This window comes from Nannobrachium achirus (genome assembly GCF_963921795.1).
Source record: "Nannobrachium achirus genome assembly, chromosome: 4".
NCBI lineage: Eukaryota > Metazoa > Chordata > Actinopteri > Myctophiformes > Myctophidae > Nannobrachium > Nannobrachium achirus.
Genome location: NC_137813.1, coordinates 25038028 through 25049553, shown reverse-complemented (window position 1 = coordinate 25049553; position 11526 = coordinate 25038028).

Genomic DNA, 11526 nt, shown 5'->3' with positions numbered 1-11526 from the left:
CCCATGATCCCTACTTTCCACGCACTGACACACAGACACACAGCACTGACACACAGCACTGACACACAGAGGGAGAGGGGGCTGGATGCTGAGGGCTCTATGTTCGTCCATGCCTTACCTCTCATCCCTAAACTCTTGCCATTGTCTTTACTATTTTGAAAAATATTTTTGAAATGTTCAAATAGCTGATCTAAAAGCTCACAACATGATGTTGATGTAGATCGGCTACTTTAAGTATTTTAAAATGTTTTTAGAAATATATATATACATATAAAAAAAGGCAAAGACGTTTAGGGTCGAAAATATAGCTGTGAGTGTTTGATCTTGTGCTGATCTTCAGTCATTGTCTCCCTCAGGTCATGACACACCCTGTTCACAAGAACGTCACGCACGCACGCACACACCGTGCGCACTGCAATAGAAAAACAAATGGAACACTAGACGTGTGATAAAATATAGAAATGTGACCTTGCAGACACAAGTGACAACATTCTGAGTATGTCACAGTATGTCACAGTATGTTCAAGTGTGTGTGTGTGTGTGTCTGTGTTTGAAAGAGAGAAAGGGAGTGAGAGAGTGAGCGACAGAGACAGAGATCATGGCATTCATTAGACAGGTGCACGTGTGGCGTGTGCGTGCGTATAATACTCGTGCTTGTGAATGTGTGCTTGCCAGCAACTTTGCATGTGTGTCAGTGCGTGCAATCCGTGCATGTTGTTCGTGTGTGCACGCACAAACACGCACACAAAATGTGTACATGAGTGTGTGACAGGTGTTTGGCTGGAATAGTGCTAAGCTGTAAGTGCTGCTCTGTCCCAAACACTAGTCATGTGTCTGCAGTACAGAAACTAACACACACACACAGTGTGTGTGTGTGTGTGTGTGTGTGTGTGTGTGTGTGTGTGTGTGTGTGTGTGTTAAGAACTAATAAACCTGTACAGTACATGCCATAATTATTACGAGTGTTCGGTTCAACAATGCAACTCCTTTCATATCCCGAAACATATTGGGATATACATAGAGGTGTAGCATGTGCATGCTTTCATTGTGTACCAATTGGATTGTGTTGGGGGTGGGGGGGATGGCAACAGCTATAAGAGGAGTCCAGAGAATGATAGGACACATCGCAGCTATTAGGCAGAAAACCTTGTACCTCCAATATTTCAGCTTTTTTTTCAGCAGTGAGCACACTCACCTTTTTTACCAAAAGCATCAATCGTACAAACTTGCAATCACCAAATTAATAGTTTCATGTGAAATATCTTTAGCTCTTTTTTTTTGGCTCCGGTAGCTAGTGTGCAAGGGCCTTTAAAGAGGTGGAGCCATAGTTTTGTACATAAAGACATAAAAGCCCCCCCCCCCCCAAAAAAACCCATCTGGCAGTCAAATGAGAAAATGGGATTTTTTTTCTCAAGTTGTTGGTCCGTGACCCACATGACCCACTGTTTGGGAAACAGTGCGCTAGGCCAATGATCTGGGCCACGCACTCGTCTTCTATTACTGTCAAAGTGTATGGGGGCACCTTTTCCAACCGCACGATCACACCATAGGTTTTTGTATGTATCTACTCGGGCTGTGGATGAGTTAACGCAGTTCCTGTAGCTAGTGTGTAAGGGCCTTTAATGTGGTCAAATGCATATGGGTGGTGGAATGCATTTGTGACGGAAATAATCTGGCTTTCCTGGTTGCGTATGAATGAACAGACACATTTAACACCCCACACACACCCCACACACATACACACACCACCTCAGGTTGGAAACATTGGAATAATTGACAATGGAAGAGGTCACGGCTACAAAGAGATATGAAAATAGTTAGCTGTACAGAAGGTCCCATTTCTCTGAGGCCTGACAACACTCCCTATTAATAGTGAGGGTTGTCCTTGGGTATCTTTATAAAAGGAGATGTGTGTGTGTGTGTGTGTGTGTGTGTGTGTGTGTGTGTGTGTGTGTGTGTGTGTGTGTGTGTGTGTGTGTGTGTGTCTCAGATAGAGAGAGAGAGAGAGAGAGAGAGAGACAGAGACAGAGACAGAGAGAGAGAGAGAGGGGGGGGGGTGAGGATTTCCCAGAGAAGATAGAAAATATTGTTGTCGGGTAGAAACCTCTTATCTCCATATTCAAACTTTTCTTTTTTTACGTCCTACTAATTGAGCACACTATAGCATCGCACAAAAGCTGTAGTATATGATCCACAAGCTCAAAATGCAGTGCGAAGCGAAGCATTCTGAGCTTGTAGATCTGCTACTTTTGATGCTTTCTAATTTGCGTCCTGAAAAGTGTCAATTTAGTTTTTGTTTTTTTTTCACGTATGAGGTTTCCACCCGACAGAGACGATGATATCGTCGTTGTCGGCTGGAAACCTTGTATCTCCAAGCTTCAAATTTGTACTTTCTTTCTCAAAGTAAAGCTTTGCTTCATCATACAAGGCCGTCGCACAAAAGTAGTGAAAACAGCAGATCTTCAGGCACACAACGCCTCAGCCTCAGCATTGTGTCACATGAAACTATTAATTTGGTGATTGCAAGTTTGTACGATTGATGCTTTTGGTAAAAAAGGTGAGTGTGCTCACTGCTGAAAAAAAAGCTGAAATATTGGAGGTACAAGGTTTTCTGCCTAATAGCTGCGATGTGTCCTATCATTCTCTGGACTCCTCTTATAGCTGTTGCCATCCCCCCCACCCCCAACACAATCCAATTGGTACACAATGAAAGCATGCACATGCTACACCTCTATGTATATCCCAATATGTTTCGGGATATGAAAGGAGTTGCATTGTTGAACCGAACACTCGTAATAATTATGGCATGTACTGTACAGGTTGATAAATGCAAATGAACGGTTTTGGACATAAAAGGTTTCCAACCAACGATGATATGTTTCTGTGCAGGCTTGTCACAACTATTACATAATCGTCTAATCGCAATTATTTCACATAGTCAATTATTTTGTCATAATCCTTTTCACGTTGAAAAATGTGCATATATTTTGAAACATTTTCAAAAATAGTGGAAATATAGCAGATCTACAAGCTCACAAAGCGCGTTGTGAGCTTGTAGATAGGCTTATTTTTTAAGTATAAAGTTGTGAAAACTGTCAGTAATTTCTTTGTATACTAGGTTATGTGTCATATCTGCCATGTGCAACTTCAAAGCCTAAAAGCCAAACAGAAATGTAATTGTCAAAGACAAAAACACAATTAAATCGCAATTATTTGAGTGACAATTAATCGGCATGTAAAATGTCATATGGTGACAGCCCTACCTGTTACAACACCTTTAGTCTCGCGTAGCCAGACAACTATTCCACAATCTCCGAATGCTATACAGAGTCTGAAACTACAGCTCCTGAACGGCGAGTAATGGAAGCTGGCATTTACATTCAAGAAAATATATTTTTAAAATGTCATTTCTGATAAGCAGCAAGCTAAATATGATTACATGTTTTTTATTTATATAATGATAAATGTGCGCGATGTGAGACGGAAACGGAAGTGAGGAGGTGGATTCACTTCCGCTTTAACCGGTTACTCATCATTCTTCTTACGTTACTCCAGACTGGAGAGTGCATCTCTCCATTCCGACATGTCTCCATTTCGACACTAACCCTATCTCTTACCCTAACCCTAACCTTAACCTCTGTGGAAGTGTTGCCACTCCGACAATAAGAAGTCACTGTCCGAGTGGCGACATGTCGGAATGGAGAGCGACCCCCCTCCAGACTGTATGACGGAGCATTCGCAAATCTCGGAGTCAACAGTCTGGCCACGCGAGACTACAACACTTCAGCTCTGCATTAGTGTTTCCTGCAGTGGTGTAAAGTAACTAAGTACATTTACTTAAGTACAGTACTTAAGTACAACTTTGAGTTATTTGTACTTTCCAATTTCCAATACTTTTACTTCTACTCCACTACATCTCACATCCAAATATTGTACTTTTTCTCCACTACATTTTTACTTGTAACAATTTCTACACTGCAGTATTGATACTTTTACTTACGGTAAGTAAAACATTTAAGTACTTTTTACACCACTGCCTGAGTCGTTCATCTGCCCCTCTCTGTGGCTTCAGTGGTGGAAAAAGTACCACTTTTTTTACTTAAGTAAAAGTATCAATACTGCAATGTAGAAATACACTGTTTTACTAGTGAGTCCAGAATTCAAAATGTACAGTACGGTATGTCACTACAAAAGTGAAATTGGCATCAAAATGTAGGCTACTAGTACAAAAGTAAAAGTACAAACTGTTTGAAAATAACACCTTGTGAGCTTGTAGATCGTCTATTTTCTAAATTTGAGTAGCCTAGGTATAAAATAGGTAGAAGTTTGTTTTTAATATATAATTTATATCTGCAAAGTAACTAAAGTTTTGAAATTGGAGTAATCGTACAATATTTGCCGCTGAGATGAAGTGGTATAGAAGTAAAAGTATCGTAAATCGGAAATACCTCAAAAAGTACAAATACCTAAAAATTGTACTCAAGTACCTACAGTACTTAATAAGTAAATGTACTTAGTTCATTCACACCATTGTCTGTGCTTCATTCATCCACCTGGATCTTTTTTAAATCCATTAAAAAAACAAACGTGTGAATCAAATGTTATTTTAGGACGGCTACTGGTTGACTTGACGAGAGCCAACTGAAATAGAAATATCTCGCCTAACCTAAAAGTTATGCTTTTCTGCTTCAAGGACTGCACTTCAAATATCACTGGGGCATTTAAATGTGAGTTTTTTTCTTTTCTGTCATGTTCTCTCTCTCTCTCTCTCTCTCTCTCTCTCTCTCTGACGGACACATTGTGGTGCTATTTTTAGCTGTGTGTGTGTGCGCGCGCGCGTGCGCGCAAGTGTGTGAAGGTAGAGTAATGTGTGTGTGCGTGCAAGTGCGTAAAGGTACATGTAGAGCAAAGTGTGTGCGTGTGCACTGTGCATGCATGCGAGCGAGTGTGTGAAGGTAGAGCAGTGTGTGTGTGTGTGTGTGTGTGTGTGTGTGCATGCGTGAAGGTAGAACAGTGTGTGTGTGTGTGTGTGTGTGTGTGTGTGTGTGTGTGTGTGTGCGCATGTGTGAAGGTAGAACAGTGTGTGTGTGTGTGTGTCAAGGTAGTGCAGTGTGCATGCGTACGTGAAGCTAGAGCAGTGTGTGTGTGTGCTTGCGTGTGTGCATGCGTGAAGGTAGAACAGTGTGTGTGTGTGTGTGTCAAGGTAGTGCAGTGTGCATGCGTACGTGAAGCTAGAGCAGTGTGTGTGTGTGCTTGCGTGTGTGCATGCGTGAAGGTAGAACAGTGTGTGTGTGTGTGTGTGTGTGTGTGTGTGTGTGTGTGTGTGTGTGTGTGTGTGTGTGTGTGTGTGTGTGTGTTGACCTGTTGTCTCACCACACAGCCCCAGTCCTTACAAGGACCAGGCGGTGGACACGGTCGCTCGGCAACCACTTGTGTTTTGCACCTAAGCTTTGAGGGTCCAGCGAGCGTCCCCCCACACCTGCCCTTCATCATCCTAATTATCACAGCCATCCCCCTCCCATCCCCTCCCCTCCTTCAACCCCCCCCCCCCACCCACATACACACAGACACTTGCATGACTATACTTGTGAGGGCAATTTTACATTTTTACAATGTTTTGCTGAGGAAGACCGCTACGGTTGAAACGTTGGTTGTTTAAATAAATCATATGCTTCTTGGCTTAAGAGCTGTGCGGTCTCTTTCTTTTCAAACTTTATCATCTGCGTGGTCAGCACCTCACCAACCCAGGTGTGCGCTCCTCCTTTTGGGCCTTTTTTTAAACCATAATAGCCAATCGTCAAGCTGAAACAACGCATCGCAGACACTGTGGTCTGGCTTAACTCCAACCCCAAAGCCCTAAACCTAACCGTTAACCCCCTTATTAACACCTGAGGCCGATTCTACAAATGTCTTCTAAATCAGTTTTCTGAAAACAGTTTTCCTGTGTTTTCCTGTCAGTGGTTCTTTTTTTATAGTTAAAGCATAAAATAATGGTTAAAGTGTTTCCAGGTCTTAATGGGTCAACTCCTTGTCATTGTTAAAAGTTGCCCTACTAATAGCAATCATATAACATAATCACTGTGTAGAAGAAATAGAGTTTGCAAAGTGGCAAAAAAGGAATCAACGTGTGTAAAACCATTTAGATACCAATTGAATCTAAATCAAATTAATTCAACCTCCATTATGACCCAAAGGTGTGTTGACATAATACTCCAATTAGCATGGAGGCCTATAACAATTGAAAATGGCAAATCTTTATGACTGAGGTCAATAAATCTGCGTTTGTGTTCCCAGAGATGTGGCTGGCAGTGGTGGAAAAAGTACTCACATTGTACAAAAAAAAGTAAAAGTATCAAAACTGCAATATACTGTAGAAACACTCTGTTATAAGTAAAAGTCCGGATTTCAAAATGTACTTGAGTAAAAGTACAACAGTATTGGCATCAAAATGTACAGAAAGTACCAAAAGTACACATCATGCAGAATGTTCCATTTCACGTTTTCAAAATGTATAAAACGTATCGTGTCAATGTGAGTGTGAGAGCTATGGATAATGATATCCATAGTGGCCCTCCACTAATAAAACACAGACACGGCTCCTAAATGAAAGTCCTCGACTTTACAATTTGAGCCAGCCTGAGCCAACTGTGTCACAGGCTACAGAGCCCAATCCCATTAGCCTAGCACAGCCAGACAATCCACCCATGTTAAAACAAGGTGGGAATATATACTGCAGTTAGTTAGCTGCATTAGTATATAGTCTGGCCAAGCCAGGCTACAATCCCATAGCCTGCAGGTACACCGTAACAATGACAACACAGCCCATGAGCGTAACAGTGACGACAGATCCCATAGGCCGAACTGCCAATCACTGGTGTTGACACAAAAGCGCTAATAAACAGCTTACATTTTGGGAAAGTGCAAAACGGGCATCGTCATCTTGTGCATATGCTAATGCTCATTGTCCCTGTGCAAGTTGAGATCAATTGCTCAACTCGCTGAGGAAAACCATGTGGGACAGAGTCTGAGAGTGTGATACTGAGAGTGTGACTGAGTTAGTGAGACTGATCTGATCTGTCCTTAATTATATGTAGGATGGGGGTCAATCCTACATATAGGATGGGGGTCCTTGATAGTAGGATGGGGGCCTAATGCATAAAAGAACTGGGGGTCCTTGAAATTAAAAATGTTTTCGGAAAACAACAATTTATGTTTTGTGGCTAGTTGGTTGTAGTCAGGCAAGCAACTACTACTGCCCCCTTTCCATTGCATAGTCCGGGCCCAGCATACTACAGCCTGTCCATAGGTAACCTGCAATGGTCGATGCAATGGAAAAATAATCGCATCTGTGGTATCAAACACGGCACATGTGCAATTGTGCATATCTCCTTGTATGGGCCGTTCTGTCCGTATCAACTGTAGTGATGTCGGTCTCTGCATACTTTCTATGACATTAGTCAAGTGTGACGTAGTCTCGTACTACGGACATATAGGGACACACAAAGACAGACAAAACAAAGAAAACTAGGTAGCAGAGGCAAGCTTAGGTGATACTGTTGTTACTGTATGTATGGAAAGCAGGGACGTGCTGGCTATTGGGAAAAACTCCCGAACGGCCGGTCCATTCCCGGCCGGTCCAGGCCGGTCATTAGGAAAAAATTAGAAATAAAATGTCGGCCTTCGTTCCATTTTGGGGGCTGGGCGGCCAACAAAGTAAATGGTCACTGTCGGGCAGAAACCTCGTATCTCCAAGTTTCAAATTTATAATTTCTTTCGCAAAGCAAAGACCTGCATCATCATATAAGGCTGTTGCACAAGTAGTGAAAACAGCCGATCTACAAGCACACAACGCCTCGCACCGCGAGGCGTTGTGTGCTTGTAGATCGGCTGTTTTCACTAGATTAAATCACTTGTCATGATCTGAAATGGCAAATCTTTGAGTAGCAGCAGCGCTATAGAGAGAGATCTCTCTATAGCACGCAATGAGGGCCTTTCCAACTCTTTTTCCCGGGCTGAATCAGGGGCCCAGCACGTACGTCCCTGATGGAAAGCCACCATTTTAGGTTGCCTATAGCTGACAGAAGGTTTCACACCTTCAGAGGGAGAGTCAACATAACTAAATATGATAGCACCATACCTTTCCATCAATAGTGGTCAGCACATGTGTAAAGTTGTCATCACATTGACCCGGTGTCCCGCACGTGGATTCAGGCTGCTCAAGTACTTTGTATTTCAAGAAGCGCTTTTTGGCAAACCTTCCCCATATCAGCGGATCTGCAGTCTTTGATTGACAGGCCTTTGTCCTGCCTTATTGTATCGTCATTGCACCTCACTGTGAAAAGGCGAGACAGAGAAAGACACATAAGAGAAATAATCAACAACGATGGAACTTCACCAAGTTTTCACCCAATGACTTACATTCAGAGCCTCTATGGCTCCGAATGTGCTTTCAGTTTACAACTAATCTGCAGGTAGGCATTGAGATCAAATAGTATAGATGGGTGATTGTGCAATAGAACACAAGATGGCAACTGTTTTTTTTTTGTTTTTGTTTTTTTTCCCCCCCGGTCTTATCTCAACTCTGTTTTACAGTATCCAAGACGAGGCGTGAGGAGGTTCTTTACATTAGGTTCTCAGTGGGGTCCCTACTTAGTGGCGGAAAAAAATTACCTCTGGGAACTCAGATTGGGTCCCTACTAGAGGGAGTTCAAGGGGGTCCCCACCTAAGTAAATGATTGGTGACTCTGAGAGTGTAAATTTAACCATTTTGTAGGTTACAGTATACACTCTCAGAGTTATGGGGGTCTGTGGCCATACCCCATACATAGCATAACTCATTGATGCCCTCTGCATGAGTAAAAGGCTGTACCTGGGGAAGGGACACATTATATCTCCATATTTGGTCAAGAAAGACTGACATGGACACTTCACTGTGTCTAGATGACAGTGAAGTGACAATTTAAGGACTTTTTAAGGACCCTTTTAATACCTCAAAGGGAAAGAAATAAAGACAAGAAATACATAAGACCTGAATCAAAAGTAATCAACAAACTATACATGAGCACACCCGCACTCACACACACACATGCCTTGCACGTGCACCCACATGACATGATTAAACATTGACAAAGTCAACTCACTCAACTATAAGAGAGTAGCTAGGTTTTGTATTTGTGTCGAGACATATTGCTACCAAAACAAACTTAGCACTAAATGGAATATGCTTTGACAGTAACAAGTAGCCTGCCAAGTAGCTCTGGTCCATAGCGTTAGTGGAGTTCTAGAACTCCACTAACGCTATGGACCAGAGCTACCTGCCAAGGAGGTTCATTTTTACAGATAAACATTCAGCCATTGTGTCATATTTTATGAGATAATGATAATGTTAGCTTGTTACAGGCTATTTAATAGTAAAAAAAGAATAATATAAATAACTAAATACCAGTTCGGCCATGTCCAACTGTGTGTGGACTGTTTGTTGTCACGTCGTGATTCTCCCACAGCTGTGGTGCATAATGTATTGATTAGACCATGGTCCATGCATGGACTTGAGCGCTACTAAATTACTATTAATTATAGTAGCTTGTATAAAGTATTTGTTTGTGTGTTCCATTTGTTGAGAAGATATGTTTTGCAACTGCAACTTACTTGCTTGCGACAGCAGAAGCATAATAGGCCTATATAGGCCTATTTGACTGACTGGGGGATTTCTTTTTAAACAGCCTCCTCCTCAGGACAGACACACGTCCTGTCTTTTTTTCAGCAAGTCTTTCCGGCTCCAGTGTGTGCTCTTTGTCTTATACTGGGAATGAGCTTATTGGGGTCCATATTTAATTGACGCAAACGTCAATTAATTTCTCCTTCGTTCTTTCTGACCATAAATTATAACCCTTGTAGTGCACTTTTATTAAAAAAAAAAAAGAGTTTTCTCTCTTCAAAATAAAAGTGCTCTACAAGGGTTATAATTTATGGCTATTAATTTCCCATGTCAAGGCAAGATATTGTTTCAAGGAGCACCAATGGGGAAAGTCAAAATCTCAACCACTGTTGCTGATCAGAATCCTAAAGGCTCATTCATACTCCAGAGAAGGTGAAGAGCAGTTCACCGTGGTGAAGTCTTACTTCACCCTAGTATGACTTTAGAAAACAACACCGCTGTGAAGTGCTCTTCAACTTCTTTAGAGACCGCTTTGACATTGCAGACCCCATATTTGGGCACGTATGACCCATAATTCCATATGTGGGCACAGCTAGCTGACTCAGTGTGACATCATAGTGACAAAGAGCATCACCTGTTTATAAGCCATCGCGGTGCCTGTGATATGGCAGAGTCCCACAACGAATACTACAGATCTCAATAGACCGTTTGTCAGCCTTCTGATTGGTCCCTGAGACTCCCTGACTGGCCAACCAGAAAAAAACATTCACTTTTTGCTATCGGGGGTGGAGTTTGTGCAGTGGAGAATGTTGCTTCAGCCTTTCAAAAACTGTCCGCAGTGCGCGACACGGAGATCGGCCGGTACGGTGATAGCGACGGCAAGCGTCAAGCGATCTCGCTCATCATAACGAATAAGCTTCAACAAACTAGTTCACATGTACCTTATCAATGGTCTAAGAGTCACGATTGGGTACATATAATTTAAATGGGCAGAATTACGAAAAGCCAGCCTATTATGTGAGGAGAAACATTCTCTCTGTCCTCTTCCTAGTACCCAAGATGCAATGCGCTTCTCTTTCTATCTCTGATCCAGAGGATTAAACTAATTAAAACATTTATTTTTCGGGGGAAAACTACTGTTTTGCTATGTAATTACTGTACCTTTTTCTTCCCTTTTTATTAATATCACGTAGATGTGTTTTTTGTGGTACTTTATATAGCTGTAATGAGGCTATGAAGGGAAAAAAAATCGCATCCACTACCACTATAAAAGAATCTGCAAAGAGGATTCTGTCCCACTGGGATTAAACAAATTAAAACATATATTTTCGGGTAAATCCCCTGTTTTGCAATGTAACTACTGTACCTTTGTCTTCCCTTTTTATTAATATCACCTAGGTGTTTTTCCTTTGGTACTTTATATAGCTGTAATGAGGCTATGAAGGGAAAAAAAAAACCCATCCACTTCCACTATAAAAAACAATCTGCCCAGGGTTAATGTCCCATCATAGTAACAGGGCAGAATGGGGCGGGATTTGCAAAAGGGTTTATTGGTGCTGAGCCCTAAAGTATACTGCTCTTTACGTTGTTGTCTTTGCCTTGAGACTCAACTCCAGGAACATGAGAGCCAAGTGGAAGAAGAAGCGCATGCGCAGGCTGAAGCGTAAGAGGAGAAAGATGAGGCAGAGGTCAAAGTAGGAAGAGGCGTCAATTGGGTATGGCAGCTGCCATACCTTGGCTCCAGGGGGAAAAATGAAAATGTACTTCTTAAAATAAATTCATCATGCCTGTTGCTGAGGTATGGAAACATGAATGGTGTCTGTGTCTCGCACGTGCAAGACACCGGTTGCCATACCTTAGCTTTTGCT